The sequence below is a fragment of the Oncorhynchus nerka genome, linkage group LG7 (assembly GCF_034236695.1).
Source record: "Oncorhynchus nerka isolate Pitt River linkage group LG7, Oner_Uvic_2.0, whole genome shotgun sequence".
NCBI classification, from domain to species: Eukaryota; Metazoa; Chordata; class Actinopteri; order Salmoniformes; family Salmonidae; genus Oncorhynchus; species Oncorhynchus nerka.
Window position 1 is genome coordinate 26,643,832 of NC_088402.1, and position 15,022 is coordinate 26,658,853.

General features: G+C 42.3%; 1 pseudogene; it reads right to left on the bottom strand.

Moving 5' to 3' along the window:
* Nucleotides 1-5,186: 5,186 nt before the first annotated feature.
* LOC115131714 (XK-related protein 8-like) lies at nucleotides 5,187-7,184 on the bottom strand (annotated as a pseudogene).
* Nucleotides 7,185-15,022: the final 7,838 nt, after the last annotated feature.

Consider the following 15,022-nt stretch of genomic DNA (forward strand, 5'->3'; position numbering starts at 1 on the left):
TATAGTCATGTTTGCATACAAAGAACAAAAAATGCAAATGTACACCATAAAGTGCTTCAGAACCTCTCGCTAGCAGCTGTATGAAAATGATTGTGTGTGAGATGACACTCAGAGGCTCTGTCCCCTTCCTCTGATGGAATGTACCACCGGCTCGGTTCAAATCGTCGGCAGCTCAGAGATCAGAAATGTTATCCTGGGGCACAAGGTTGTTAAGGCTATTACTCAGTGGCTTTCTTCCATGCTATGCCAGAGGCCTGGGTCTAACAACTTCAAACTGCCTAATTCGGAGCTGCTAAAGCAGGATTTTAAAGAGCTGATAACTTTGAAAGATTCAAGACGGCGGTAAATCTGTGATCACAAATGTGATCACTGTCCTATTGCATTGTATTAAAACCCTTTGATGCATACAATCACATATTTGTGATCACTGTTGAGTGCACGGTCCCTGCAGCGAACCATCACTAATATGATTGGAACAGTAGCAACAGAACGTATGATGCAACAAACGCGTCTAAACTATCATTGAAAAGCATCCAAATAATATTTTGTACTAATTGGAAACAAGTCTTCACAACTTTATTCCTCAATTTCATATTTTATTGTAAAAGATAAACGCGAACGTCATCCAAACATCACCCGAACACATCCACAGCCAAACTCATTCCATAAACCAGTCTAAATAACAGGTTACGCTGACCAAAACATAAGTTAGTAACCTAACAGTTAGACTTATTTACAATGTGCCACATCTCTGGTGAGTACAAGGGAGAAATGCAATATTGTTTAGAAAAGCGATGCGTGTCAGCTAAATTAACAGCAGTTAAATGATTTATGATGGCAGCCATGTTTGTTTGACAAGTAAATACTCCCTAATCCCAGAATGCCATTCACTATAAAACGCAAATAAACAAATTCAAAGATGGCTGCGCCCTTTGTCTGAAAAATATGAATTTAGATTTGTAATATGCTGAAAAGTGGCCAAACTTCAATGTACTTGTTATAGTGTATACAAGAACTGGAGCACATGACTTGACAAGTCGTTTACAGTTTTTGACAAACACAAAGCAAATATATGTTATCACCTCACAGATCATCACTTCAAATAGAAGCCGACTGCCCGGCCTAAACATACGCGAAAGTTTATCAGGGTTGTCAAGTTTGGATGAAACTACTATGATGGGGGATTTATCAATAAACAGGGGCAAACACAGGAGAAGTTTATAAGTTAAATAAAAAATAAAACCCCTGGAAGGGGGTGTGGGGTATGTGTTGGCAACCCTGAGGTACCATAGTTACAATCTGATGCCACGTTCAAACAACTGGGAACTCAGAAAGACAACTTTGAACTTTTTGAACGGTCATCCAACTCGGGCCTCTTTCTAGACCTCCAACTTTCCGACCTGAAGATCACTGACATCATGATTTGACCCAGAGGAGGTGCGGTATATAGCCAATATACCACGGCTAAGGGCTGTTCTTAAGCACGACGCCACACGGAGTGCCAGGACACAGCCCTTAGCCGTGGTGCATTGGCCATATATCACAAACACAATAAGGTGCCTTATTGCTATTATAAACTGGTTACCAAAACAATTAGAGCAGTAAAAATACATGTTTTGTCATACCCGTGGTATATGGTCTGATATACCATGGCTGTCAGGCAATCAGCATTCAGTGCTGAACCAACCAGTTTATAACCTAATTATCCAACATTTCGACAGAAAAGCTGTCTTCATCAGGGTATAATGACAAACACTATGGGGCACTAGTTTAGTGTCTCAGGACACATACAGGTAGGTGTCTGTAATCATGTCCGGGTATGGCCTGATATCATTGGTTAATTCCCAGATATAAAAATAACATACAAAAAACATGAATGGATAGCGTACGATCGTAGATACAATTTGGCTACACACATTTACAATGAGTAGCACAATCCCAATGGTTTCAGATCAAAGTCTACATTGAGACCAAAGGGAGCACAGGTCTTTACATGAAAGATCCAGGCATCCTCTCGTTTTATTAATAAATTGTCGAGGTCATCCAATCTCCTAGGGAGGGTGACATGTTCCGATGCCGATATAACGTTGGGCGAAATCGAGTGGTTCACTTCCAAAAAGTGAGCCGCAACTGGGTAAATCGAGTTTTTGCACCTAATGGTGCTACGATGCTCCGAGATTTGTACTTTTAATTCGCGCTTGGTTTTACCCACATACATTTTACCATAAGGACAAGATATAAGATAAATAACTGCCTTAGTGGAGCACGTGATAACACCTTTGATAGGGATCTGTTTCCCTGTTTGGGAGTGTTTGATTGATCTACATTTTTAAATGCCATTGCATTGAGCGCAGCCATTGCACTTGTAGTTTCCATCCGGTAGATGCGCAAATAGACGTTGTGCAGGGTTATTTTAGGGAGGTAAATTAGAGTTGATCAATTTATCTGAGATTTCTGCCCCGCGAGAATACGACCAAGTGAGGGTCCGAAAACACATGTTTGTGAAAGTGCCAATGTTTGCTTAATTTGTTCAGAACACTTTGAATAGCAGGTAGCTAGAACGCAAGAATGCTTATTTTTGCGAGACTTGTCCTTGAAAGAGCTCATGTCTCGATTAGTTTTGCATTTTTCAATGGCCGTATTAATCCGACCATTTTTGTACCCTTGAATCCTTGAGTTTACTTTGCGTCTCAGACATATTTCTGTCGAAGTCTGATTGTTTTTTGCAAATTCTTTTGATTCGAAAGAATTGGCTATAGGGCAAACTGTTTTTCAAGAAACTGTTACGATCAGTAGGTTTCCTGTAAAGATCAGTGTATAGAACATTATCCTCAAACAAAATCAGAAGATCAAGCAAACTAATTTGACGTGTGTCAGATTGCGTAGTAAATCTCAGGTGCCTGGAGCTGTTTCACTTCACCCCTCAATAGAACAAAAACATCAATGCACCGTTTCCAAATAATAATGTTAGACAAGATGTTTTGTTGTTGAGAGGATTGAAAATGGACTGTTTCCCAAATTAGCATAGTTAGAAGCCTTAGTAAACCCATAGCAGTACCCTTCATCTGAATAAAGAAATAATTTAGAAATATGAAGTAGTTGTGTGCGAGTACTATTTCAGCCAATGTCATAATGCATGCACTGGAAGGTAATTCATTTAGGGTCACGTTGCAGAAGACAATGTTCCATGGCTTCAATACCGCCCTCGTGTGGAATATTCTGTATAACGACTCAACATCAAAAGTAACTAACAAAGTACAATCAGGGAGAGGATCAAGAGATTCACTAATAGAGATCATACTGCTGGTGTCCTTTACAAAGGAGGGGAGCTGTTCTGCGAGTGGTCTAATAAAAAGTCAACAAAAGTCGATAAAGGGGCCGTTACTGTGTCAATGCCCGCTACAATAGGGCGCCCTGCAGGTTTTGTAACGTTCTTGTGTAATTTCGGCAAAGTATAGAAAGTGACACTTTTAGGGTGTTGAATAACCAAAAAGTCGTGTTTTTTTTTGGTGATCTGATCAGAACTTAAAACCCATCTAGGACAGTAAAGATAGTGTTCTGAAATTAGGAAGTGGGGTCACTTCTGAGTTTCTTGTAAGAGGTGTTGTCAAGCAGTTGTCTATGACACTCCTTTACATAAACTGTACTATCCATGAGTACAACCGACCCACCGTTATCAGCAGGGCGGGTAAGGACTGATGTATCGGATTGTAAATCAAGCAAAGCTTGTGTTTCATTCTCTGTTAATTATGGAAGGATATGTACTCCTGTTTTGTTCTGAAGGAGATTACCAACATATTTTTCAACGAGTCTGCAATATGTCTCAATAGAGTGATTGCGATTGGCTGGAGGTATAAAATAACTTACTTCTGAAAGAAGTTGGAGTATGTGCGCAGGTGAGCAAACTACATGTTCAGTTGAAATATCACGATTAGGGGAGCTGAAGTTTTCCATTAAAGGGATGTTCCAACAACAAAAAAACACTGCTAGCCAGCACCTCTCCTAAACAGGTGTTCTACTCTGCTAGCCAGCACCTCTCCTAAACAGGTGTTCTACTCTGCTAGCCAGCACCTCTCCTAAACAGATGTTCTACTCTGCTAGCCAGCACCTCTCCTAAACAGGTGTTCTACTCTGCTAGCCAGCACCTCTCCTAAACAGATGTTCTACTCTGCTAGCCAGCACCTCTCCTAAACAGGTGTTCTACTCTGCTAGCCAGCACCTCTCCTAAACAGGTGTTCTACTCTGCTAGCCAGCACCTCTCCTAAACAGGTGTTCTACTCTGCTAGCCAGCACCTCTCCTAAACAGGTGTTCTACTCTGCTAGCCAGCACCTCTCCTAAACAGGTGTTCTACTCTGCTAGCCAGCACCTCTCTTAAACAGGTGTTCTACTCTGCTAGCCAGCACCTCTCCTAAACAGGTGTTCTACTCTGCCTGCCAGCACCTCTCCTAAACAGGTGTTCTATTCTGCTAGCCAGCACCTCGCCTAAACAGGTGTTCTACTCTGCTAGCCAGCACCTCTCCTAAACAGGTGTTCTATTCTGCTAGCCAGCACCTCGCCTAAACAGGTGTTCTACTCTGCTAGCCAGCACCTCGCCTAAACAGGTGTTCTACTCTGCTAGCCAGCACCTCGCCTAAACAGGTGTTCTACTCTGCTAGCCAGCACCTCGCCTAAACAGGTGTTCTATTCTGCTAGCCAGCACCTCGCCTAAACAGGTGTTCTATTCTGCTAGCCAGCACCTCGCCTAAACAGGTGTTCTACTCTGCTAGCCAGCACCTCTCCTAAACAGGTGTTCTACTCTGCTAGCCAGCACCTCTCCTAAACAGGTGTTCTACTCTGCTAGCCAGCACCTCTCCTAAACAGGTGTTCTACTCTGCTAGCCAGCACCTCGCCTAAACAGGTGTGCGTTTCTTTCGCCTCCAGATTCATCTGTAAAAGAGACCTTGGTCTCAGCATGACTCCCTGTCAAAATAACGTTTAAATATAGGACCTTGGTATTTTCACCAGTGTGGGAAGGGCTCACACAGCCATCTGTCATGTGGATTCCATCTCCACATGTGACAGACCATTTAGTCATTGTGGGTAAATTGTGACTGAATGACTAATTGAGACTGACTGCAATGTCGGCTGCAATGTCAAACAAGCCCATACAGCCTTCTCCATGTTCAGGAGGTCTCTGATGATCAATTCAGGAGTAGAAGTTATCAGCTAAGTTCCTCATCCTCTTATTGACTCTGATGACCGGTTCTGTAGGACCCATTCTATGGCTCATAAGCCTAGAGTCCACTTCGTCATGGCAATCTGAGGTGAGATCCTCTGGCTCAGACCTTGGCTCCGGCTCGAGGCAACGCTCGTCTTCTCTCAGCTGTGTGATCTTTGGGTGACTGTACTTGTAGTATATCACCTTAAGACCGAGCCCAACAATGTAGAATCATAATGCCAAGGATGACATAGGGATCTAGTGGCAGTTCAAAATATGGAGGGTTCTTCTTCATCTGCCACACCCAAAGACCACAAAGCATCCCAATATCCACTCCTATCCAGGTGTGGTAGAGGGTGCTCTGGTACCTGGTGTCCCCCTTTATCACATTGAACCAGCTGAAATACCAGATGAGTCCTATGGTGGCCCGGTAGAGCCATTCTCCACCAGGGTTGTCCATGAAGTCTGTCTTGAGTCGCCAGGTGAAGAAAAAGAGAACCATCCAGGAAGACAGGAAGTGGGCAGTGATAAAGCAGGGGAAGGCTGAGGCAAAGAGGGCGACTGCTGCCACACGCGGACCAATAAGGAGCAGGTTCCACTGGAAGTAGACCACGGAGGAGAACCAGCCCTGCTTGGCCTTGTCAGGGAGGAAGGAGAGCAGGGAACGGTGGTACATGGTCACACTGACGGCGATAGCAGATGCTGAACCAAGTGCCTTCAAGACTGAGGGAGAGAGAACACCGACACAGGATGTTAAATAACAGACTGATCAACTAACTGACAATGGATGAAATGATAAAAATGTATCATAATGTTTGGAGTCTGTACTCGTAGATTATGTAGGGTCAGGAGAAAACTCTGAAGCCTAGTTACAGGGCAATACCAGCCACAATGTGCCATACCCCTAGGACTGTCACATTTGGCTCCCTATTTTTTTGCACTACTTTTGACGAGGGCACATAGGGCTCTGGTCAACGTTGTGTATGATATAGGGAATAGGGTGTCATTTTGGACGCAGTCTCTGTCTATACATGTATGTACTTGTGATGGGCTCAACCTCTCCCCTCTGGACAATGATAGTGATCATGAGGACAAGCTGTGGGGTGCTCTCAGAGAAAGCCTCGATGAGGCGCAGCAGGCTTAGGTCATGGGTCAGATACACAGCATCGCCGCCCATGTAACGCTTTCCACAGCAGAAGCCACATATCGAGATCCTCACCACACCAGCATATCTAGAATGACAGCCAAGCAGTATGTGTAACTTGAGACTATATTCACCATCTTAATTCTATAATACAAATAAGTGTGGTTACAAAGGTGTTTCTGCCTTGAGATGAGTGGGAAACTCTTTCAGAGAACTGCTACTCATTTACTTCAATGATGTACTACTTCATGAATGTACAACTCTGACAATGTATTCTGGAATGTTTATGTATCATTTAAAACATGGTATTAGGCAATTGTATTTGCTGTATTTTTCCTGTCAGCCGGGACTATTCCTTTCAACTGCAACACAATCAGTGGAGCAGAAAGGGAAACCGAGAAGGAGAATTCTTAAAGGAGCCTTGCTTGCCAGACTCACAAGGACTCTGAAAACAACCTTTTTAGATTATAAACGCGGCCTGTGCTGTTTCCTGTTCAACACCAAGTAAACACAGTTGAACTCCACCTGAGGTAGACTCCCATCTGGAAAAGATGTAGGATCTTGAGAGAGCAGAGGTTCTTCACAAGGCTCTCAGTCCTGGTCTCAGTCCCGTCCTTGTCATAGTGGTACCACAGCCAGCTGAAAGCCTGGACCAGGGCTGAGGAACCTAGGAGGAGGAACACCAGCAGTCCCATGAACACATAGTCCTCTTCCTGATAAAAAGACACCACCGCCCACGCGTCCAGTCCCACGTCCAGGAGAAAGAACACCAGACCACCGACTGTCAACAGGAAGTCAGATACTGGGTACTTGAAGAGAGGGCTTCCCCCGTCCTCCTCCATGATGACTGAGTAAACCTCAATTCCACACGTTTGCGGTTGCTCTAGCATTTAACCCTCAGATGGAAAAGAAAAGAAAAAGAAAAACACAGCCGCTACTTGTGACTCCTGCTCACTGAGTGACCCATCGACTGTGAAACTGAAGGTATGCAAACAGCAAAGTAAAGACAGTTTAAGTACACACACTTCCAAACAAATCTCCACGCCTCCAACATGTTTTGTAGAAGGAGAAGAGAAATATGTAAAGCACATTGCCATACAACAGAGAGGTAAGTTGTACACAACCTGAGCAGATGATAAAAGACAAGCAAATGAACAAAGTTACTGAAGTCCCTATGGATCCTCATGTAACATACAGTTAAAGTACAAAAGTTCCATACTTGCTACTGCACTTCAATTTACATGTTTGAAGACCGAGGCGTGTGAGCATTACTCATATGCCCACACACAGCCTGGTATCATAGACTAGGTATAACATTTAGTTTACTAAGACAATCAAAATAGTATGATATATATATATATATATTTGGTATGGTTACATAAAAATAGGCAAAATGTAACATTTTACTAAATGGAGTGTTTCAGATATACAGTTCATACAGAAGAATACAAAATGCTCTGAGACCAGGTTGTCACATGATATGAGATTATAGTATAATGGTCCCTAATGCCAGGTTCAGCAATTTACCCATCTAACATCAGCTTGCTTGTGCTGAGGTGGTGGCAATATTTGAGCTGCGTTCTTAAAATAATTGATACAAAATATATATCATAAAGTTGTGGGTGAGTTTCCCATTTTCAATTTGGTTAAATGGGCAGTGAATTCACTGTACCAGACACACAGACTTTCTCTCTAGATATTATTTTGAAGACACACCTGTAAGTAAACACAGGAGTCTTATTTAGTTGATAGTCATCTGTTGTATTTTGCATGTCATGTATTCCAGGTACACTGTTATTGTATGAGTGTTTATTCTTTCATGACTAATACATCTTATTAGTCGATTTGAGTAAATGCATTCCTCGTTTATAGAGAACTCTTTGATTAGCTATACCTTCATAATTTAGTAGGTATTTTAGTACATGTTATTTACACTATAGGCTACACACAGCATTATGCATGGCTCTAACTTTACATCTCTGGCTAGGATAGATTTGATAAATTAAAGAATGGACCGTGGTCACTATAAACAGTTCATACAGTGGCTTGTGAAAGTATTCCCCCCCTTGGCATTTTTCCTATTTTGTTGCCTTACAACCTGGAATTTAAATTGATTTTAGGGGGGTTTGTATCACTTGATTTACACAACATTCCTACCACTTCAAAGATACAAAATATATTTTTTGTGAGAAAAAAAACACACAAAAAAACAGAACCCCCCCATTTGGAAGACAAATTTGCGACCAAGCTTCAACTTCCTGACTGATGTATTGAGATGTTACTTCAATATATCCATATCATTTTTCTTCCCTGTGATGTCCTTGCTGAGCGGCCTTTCAGGTTATGTCGATATAGGACTTGTTTTACTGTGGATATACAGTATATCACAAAAGTGAGTACACCCCTCACATTTTTGTAAATATTTTAGTATATCTTTTCATGTGACAACACTGAAGAACTGACACTTTGCTACAATGTAAAGTAGTGAGTGTACAGCTTGTATTATAGTGTAAATTTGCTGTCCCCTCAAAATAACTCAACACACAGCCATTAATGTCTAAACCTCTGGCAACAAAAGTGAGTACACCCCAAGTGAAAATGTCCAATTTGGGCCCAAAGCGTCAATATTTTGTGTGGCCACCATCATTTTCCAGCACTGCCTTAACCCTCTTGGGCATAGAGTTCACCAGAGCTTCACAGGTTGCCACTGGAGTCCTCTTCCACTCCTCCATGACGACATCACGGAGCTGGTGGATGTTAGAGACCTTGCACTCCTCCACCTTCCGTTTGAGGATGCCCCACAGATGCTCAATAGGGTTTAGGTCTGGAGACATGCTTGGCCAGTCCATCACCTTTACCCTCAGCTTCTTTAGCAAGGCAGTGGTCGTCTTGGAGGTGTGTTTGGGGTCGTTATCATGTTGGAATACTGCCCTGCGGCCCAGTCTCCGAAGGGAGGGGATTATGCTCTGCTTCAGTATGTCACAGTACATGTTGGCATTCATGGCTCCCTCAATGAACTGTAGCTCCCCAGTGCCGGCAGCACTCATGCAGGACCAGACCATGACACTCCCACCACCATGCTTGACTGTAGGCAAAACACACTTGTCTTTGTACTCCTCACCTGGTTGCCGCCACACACGCTTGACACCATCTGAACCAAATAAATGTATCTTGGTCTCATCAGACCACAGAACATGGTTCCAGTAATCCATGTCCTTAGTCTGCTTTTCTTCAGCAAACTGTTTGCAGGCTTTCTTGTGCATCATCTTTAGAAGAGGCTTCTTTCTGGGACGACAGCCATGCAGACCAATTTGATGCAGTGTATGGTCTTAGCACTGACAGGCTGAGCCCCCACCACTTCAACCTCTGCAGCAATGCTGGCAGCACTCATACATCTATTTCCCAAAGACAACCTCTGGATATGACGCTGAGCACATGCACTCAACTTCTTTGGTTGACCATGGCGAGGCCTGTTCTGAGTGGAACCTGTCCAGTTAAACCGCTGTATGGTCTTGGCCACTGTGCTGCAGCTCAGCTTTAGGGTCTAGCAATCTTCTTATAGCCCAGGCCATCTTTATGTAGAGCAACAATTCTTATTTTCAGATCCTCAGAGAGTTCTTTGCCATGAGGTACCATGTTGAACTTCCAGTGACCAGTCAGTTTGAGGGAGTGTGAGAGCGATGACACCAAATTTAACACACCTGCTCCCCATTCACACCTGAGACCTTGTAACACTAACGAGTCACATGACACCGGGGAGGGAAAATGGCTAATTGGGCCCAATTTGGACATTTTCACATAGGGGTGTACTCACTTTTGTTGCCAGCGGTTTAGACATTAATGGCTGTGTTGAGTTATTTTTAGGGGACAGCAAACTATTATACAAGCTGTACACTCACTACTTTACATTGTAGCAAAATGTCATTTATTCAGTGTTGTCACATGAAAATATTTACTCAAATATTTAAAAAATGTGAGGGGTGTACTCACTTTTGTGATATACTGTAGATACTTTCGTACCTGTTTCCTCCAGCATCTTCACAAGGTCTTTTGCTGTTGTTCTGGGATTGATTTGCACTTTTCGCAGCAAAGTACGTTCATCTCTAGGAGACAGAACGCGTCTCCTTCCTGAGCGGTATGACGGCTGCGTGGTCCCATGGTGTTTATACTTGTGTACTATTGTTTGTACAGATGAAAGTGGTACCTTCAGGCGTTTATAAATTACTCCCAAGGATGAACCAGACTTGTGGAGGTCTACGATTTCTTTTGATTTTCCCATGATGTCAAGCAAAGAGGCACTGGGTTTGAAGGAAGGCTTTGAAATACATCCACAGGTACACCTCCAATTGACTGAAATTATGTCAATTAGCCTATCAGAAGCTTCTAAAGCCATTACATAATTTTCTGGAATTTTTCAAGCTGCTTATTGGCACAGTCAACTTAGTGTATGTAAACTTCTGACCCACTGAAATTGTGATACAGTGAAATAATCTGTCTGTAGACAATTGTTGGAAAAATTATTTGTGTCATTGTAATGCTCCGGGTGTCGTGGGTGTGGAGTCAAATGCAGGAGACAGAGTTCAATGCTGTGCGTCTTTTAATAGCACCAACGCACCACAGGGTGCTCACAAAAAGTTGCGTTCCCAACCACAGGGAATCAAAAAGTACAATTCCCGCCCGGGAAGGGGAAACACCCTCGGTCGGACTCGTGACAGTCATCCACAAAGCAGATGTCATAACCGACTTGCCAAAACTATATTTTGTTAACAAGATATTTGTGGAGTGGTTGAAAAACGAGTTTTAATAACTCCAACCTGAGTGTATGTGAACTTCCGACTTCAACTGTATATTATTTTATACTAACACAATTGCTAAGAGAAATTTTGGTTAACAAGTAATCTTTTTTATCTTAAAGATAGGGGTAAAAATGATTGGCATCCCCGTTTTCAATACTATACCTCCCCTTGTCAGGAAAATGGCACTGAGCCTTTTTCTAAAATGTTTTATTAGATTGGAGAACAGCTTTAGAAGGAGCAAAATAGCCCCTTAAATTTTACATGACATTTTAGTCATTCAGCAGACGCTCTTATCCAGAGCGAATTACAGTTAGTGCATTCATCAAAGATCCACCATATTTTACAGTAGGTATGAGGTACTTTTCTGTATGTGCACATTTTTCACGCAAAAACCACCACTGGTGTGTGTGGCCAAAGAGCTCTATTTTCATGTCATCTGACCATAGCACCAGTTCCAATGCCATTTATCAAACTCTAGGTGTTTACATTTGTTAGAAAAAGCTATTTGGCCACGCACACCAGTGGTGGGTTTTGCGTCAAGTGAAACATTTTATAATTTTTTTTAAATTTTACCTTTTATTTAAGTCAGTTTATGAACAAATTCTTATTGTCAATGACGGCCTAGGAACAGCAGGTTAACTGCCTTGTTCAGGGGCAGAATGACAGGTTTTTACCTTGTCAGCTCAGGGATTCAATCTTGCAACCTTTCGGTTACTAGTCCAACAATCTAACCACTAGGCAACCTGCCGCCCCATGCAGGAAATAACCCCATACCCACTGTAAAATATGGTGGTGGATCTTTGAGGTTATGGGGACATTTTGCTTCCACTGGTCCTTGAGCTTTCGGACAAGTAAAACAATCTGTCCTACTTGTCCGAAGAACTAGTGGCTAAAAAAGCTCATGTCAATTCCTGCTGAGTCAGTGTCTCTGTTACACCGACACCATGGTTGTGTCCCAAATGGCACCCTATTTCCTATTTAGTGCACTGCTTTTGATCAGAGCCCATAGACCCATAACTACGATGGGGCCTGGTAGAGCACCATATAGGGAATAGGCTGACATTTGAGCCCATATGACTGGAACAGAGCAGTCAGAACAGCATCACCACAGGGCTGAACTTACTGTGGGCCTTTCAACATCAGCGTGTCAGGAAAACACAGCAGACATTTTGTCTTTTCATAACAAAGATACAAACATTAATACAAATGTGGTCTCTAATTAGTTTAAATTGGTTTAAATTTCTCTTTAATAGGCTACAACTACAAATCAAATAAAATCCAATTGTATTTGTCACATACACAAGGTTAGCAGATGTTAATGCGAGTGTAGTGAAATGCTTGTGCTTCTAGTTCCGACAATGCAGTAATAACCAGCGAGTAATCTAACCTAACAATTCCACAACTACTACCTTATACACACAAGTGTAAAAGGATAAAGAATATGTACATAAAGATATATGAATGAGTGATGGTACAGAACGGCATAGGCAAGATGCAGTAGATGGTATCGAGTACAGTATATACATATGAGATGAGTAATGTAGGGTATGTAAACATAAAAGTGGCATAGTTTAAAGTGGCTAGTGATACATGTATTATGTAAAGATGGCAAGATGCAGTAGATGATATAGAGTACAGTATATACATATGAGATGAGTAATATAGGGTATGTAAACACTATATTAAGTGGCATTGTTTAAAGTGGCTAGTGATACATTTTTTTTACATCAATTTCCATCCATTTTCATTATTAAAGTGGCTGGAGTTGAGTCAGTGTGTTGGCAGCAGCCACTCAATGTTAGTGGTGGCTGTTTAACAGTTTGATGGCCTTGAGATAGAAGCTGTTTCTCAGTCTCTCGGTCCCTGCTTTGATGCACCTGTAGGCGAGGTCAGGTTTTTATGACCAACGAACTTCACAATGAAGTTTGCTTTGAGTATAAAAAAGGCTAGAAAAATACAGCAACTATCAGTATAAACATATAATGTGAAAATGTTTACCTTTTGGATTGACTTTGGTCTGATGCACATATTTACATCTGTTTACACATTCATGTCCTCACTTTGTACATTACTTATATTCTATATTTACATTTTGCACATATTCCATATTAACATTATGTACATTACTTGGATGTTTACCTAGACTAGAACAAGCATAATATTGTAATAAATGACCCACCCACTTAACTTGATAGTTATCTAGAATGAGAAGTTCTTCATAACGTGGGAAACTGGTGGAGGAATATACTGTATAATACCTAAAGAAATCCATGTAGGAAAATACAAATGATAGGGGAGAACACTAGTTGGAATGACATCCCTGAATGTAATGAATCTACCCCATGTTTCTGGTCCCCACTAGTCTCTGTGTTCCTGGTAGTTGTTGCATGACTCCCTGGTCCTCCTCCTGTTTAACCAGACAGCAGCCAGGAGGACCCAAAAGTAGCAGCAGCTTCCACACTCCCAATGATGAAACCTGCATTGTCATCCTCTGGAACTGAACAGAAAAAATATGTTCATGAATTATGGGTACTTGTTTAGGCGTTGGTCTTAGTATGACATGACATAAGTTAGGGACACTCCTCCACAGCTTCTCAGTGCTTACAAAGATCATATTACAGTTCGTATTGTAAATGTCCATGAGAAAATGGTAACTGGCTATGCAATCGTCAACCGTGCAGATATTAATTGCAAGTGATGTAATTATGATCTGTGGTATTCCAACTAGTTTTGGATTAAAATTCAACTGTGCCGTTGATGAGTAAAAAATGGTCCCCAAAATTGGACTTCATTGGCCAGGAAAGAGGACACCTTTCCACACAGTAAATGCTTTATCATTGAGGTAATTTGTTTTTATTTTGAACGTTTGGTATGCTAAGTTTGGGAATTTGTGGTTTATGAGGTAAAAATAAATGAACAGCCTATGACTATATGCATAGAGTTAAATGTTTTACCAATATTCAAAGGCAAAAATGATCAATTAACATGACAGAGGTCCTTTGTGTAGACTGTAGCCTCTCTACAAGTATGCCGTAACATTCACAGTTTCTTTGTATGATCATAATTGCTAACTCCAGTTGGTCTTGACCACCTGAGTGTTCCAGTCTGATGGTGACTTCATCCTCAGGGTATAACGACACAGGGCAAGACCCAGATGGTGACTTCATCCTCAGGGTATAACGACACAGGGCAAGACCCAGATGGTGACTTCATCCTCAGGGTATAACGACACAGGGCAAGACCCAGATGGTGACTTCATCCTCAGGGTATAACGACACAGGGCAAGACCCAGATGGTGACTTCATCCTCAGGGTATAATGACACAGGGCAAGACCCAGATGGTGACTTCATCCTCAGGGTATAACGACACAGGGCAAGACCCAGATGGTGACTTCATCCTCAGGGTATAACGACACAGGGCAAGACCCAGATGGTGACTTCATCCTCAGGGTATAATGACACAGGGCGACCCAGATGCAGACATAGGAGGCAGATGGTTCGAATCTCTGATATTTATTGAACAACCAAGGGGCAGGCTAGAGGCAAGTCGAGGACAGGCAAAAGTTCATAAACCAGGTCAGAGTCCAAACGGTACAGGGCGGCAGGCAGGCTCGAGGTCAGGGCAGGCTGAATGTTCAGGCAGGCGGGCTCAGTGTCAGGGCAGGCAAGAGGTCAAATCAGAGTCTAGTAGAAAACAGGAACTCAGAAAATACGCTGGTAAGCTTAACAAGACGAATTGGCAACAGATAAACAGAGAACACAAGTATAAATACACTGGGGGTAATGGGGAAGAGGGTCAACACCTGGATTGGGGTGGAGATGAGCACAAAGACTGGTGGAACAGATCAGGGTGTGATACAGGGTTCTTGTTGGACCACACAGCT